Source organism: Protobothrops mucrosquamatus, unplaced genomic scaffold, assembly GCF_001527695.2.
Source record: "Protobothrops mucrosquamatus isolate PMUCROS unplaced genomic scaffold, P.Mucros_1.0 scaffold3197, whole genome shotgun sequence".
In the NCBI taxonomy this organism is placed as follows: Eukaryota; Metazoa; Chordata; class Lepidosauria; order Squamata; family Viperidae; genus Protobothrops; species Protobothrops mucrosquamatus.
The window spans coordinates 41,325-43,330 of record NW_015389195.1 but is presented as its reverse complement, the minus strand read 5'-3'; positions in this window follow the sequence as shown (position 1 = coordinate 43,330).

Below are 2,006 nucleotides of genomic sequence, written 5' to 3'. Positions count from 1 at the left end.
AGGAAAGATTATATATGGGTTAGGTTGAATTAGTTCTTTCAGTAGGAAACCCAAATCATAACTGAAGGAAGCTGTCTTAAATGTTATTTCCAAAAGTATATTTTCATTCTGCTTCAATTCCTTCTTAGCTTTCCTTAAAATAATATAAAATTAATTAATTAATTATTGTCACGCAATATCAATTATCAAATTTCTAAGCATACATATATAATAATAGTTATAGGAATGGTAAGAATGAGTGAATGAAAAATGAATATGGTGTTCTCTTCTCCATTATTAGCCTTTCAATTCCCTTTCTCTTCTATTTCCTTTTAAATAGCTCCACTCATTTCTTCAAGGCATTTCTTTTAACAATTCAGCTGGGGAGAGAGTGTTCCTGAATGAGAAAGGAAAAGCAACAGGTGCATTCGACATCACCAACTTGATCACTTTTCCAAACAGATCCTTTCAGAGAGTTAGAGTTGGAAAGCTGGATCTACAGGCCCCAAAAGGGAAGGAATTACTCATTGATGAAGATGTGATCGTCTGGAATCCAGGTTTTAACCAGGTGAATCGACAATGCCATAATTCATTATGGTCCCATATTGAACACAGTCTCTTTTCATATCTGAATTTCTGGTTTTTTAAAGAAACAATGGCAAATTCTTTTCAAATGTTGTTGATGATGAAGCACTTACATAATAATGTAAAAGCCATGTTTGCACATTTGGTTAGCATTTGTGTTTTAAGTCATGAGAGTAGCCACTTTTCCATTAGATTGTCAACATGTGCACTTATTTACTCATCTTGCCCTTCAAAAAGGACGTTTTGTAAATCACTGTAATTTCTATATCATTTTAACTTGTTGATGAAGTTGATAAATTAAGTATTCTTTCAGAAGTCAAAAATATTTCCCCACAATAAAGGAGAAAAATTATGAACTGTTTTAAATACCCCCAATTTGAAAACCTTTTATACTTATCACCAGGTTCTTCCACTTTCTCGATGCAATGATCCTTGTTTCCCTGGATCCTGGAAGAAAGGGATTGAGGGGCATCAATTCTGCTGCTATGCCTGTGTTCCATGTCCAGAAGGGAAGATTTCAAATCAAAATGGTAGGGTAGGAATTCTATCATTTTTATTAGAATTAAGCAAACTTTAATAAACTGCTTGGAGGCATCAAATTAATAAAACGATTTTCAGTAATATGAAATGCCTAAATGAAAAAGTATCGTTGATTTTTCTTCAGATATGGATGACTGTTTTGAATGTTCAGAAGATCATTATCCAAATAAAGAAAAGAATGGATGTATCCTGAAACTGCTGATCTTTCTAACTATTGAAGAAGCCTTAGGAATTGGTTTAGCCTCAGCAGCTCTTTGTTTCTTCTTCATGACATCTTGGGTACTTGGAACTTTTATTAAGCACAGGGACACTCCCATTGTCAAAGCAAACAATCAGTCCCTCACCTACACCCTGCTTGTCTCTCTTCTGCTCTGTTTTCTCTCCTCTTTGTTCTTTCTCAGCCATCCTGGCAAAGTGACCTGCCTTCTCAGACAATCAACTTTTGGAATTACCTTCTCAGTGGCCATTTCTAGTGTATTGGCCAAAACCATCACTGTAGTAGTGGCTTTCATGGCCACTAAACCAGGATCTCCGATGAGGAAATGGGTGGGGAAAAGATTGGCTTTTTGTACTGTCCTTTCCTGTTCTCTCTTCCAAGTATTGATTTGTATTATTTGGTTGTCAACATCTCCACCATTTCCTGAGTTGGACATGTATTCAGAGCTCCAAGAAATAATTTTGCAATGCAATGAAGGGTCAGCTTTCTTCTTNATTACCTGACAGCTTTAACGAAGCCAAGTTCATCACCTTCAGCATGTTGGCATTTTGCAGTGTGTGGGTCTCCTTCTTTCCAGCCTATCTGAGCACAAAAGGAAAAGCCATGGTAGCTGTGGAGATCTTCTCCATCTTGTCCTCCAGTGCTGCATTACTGGGATGCATATTTTTGCCAAAATGCTACATAA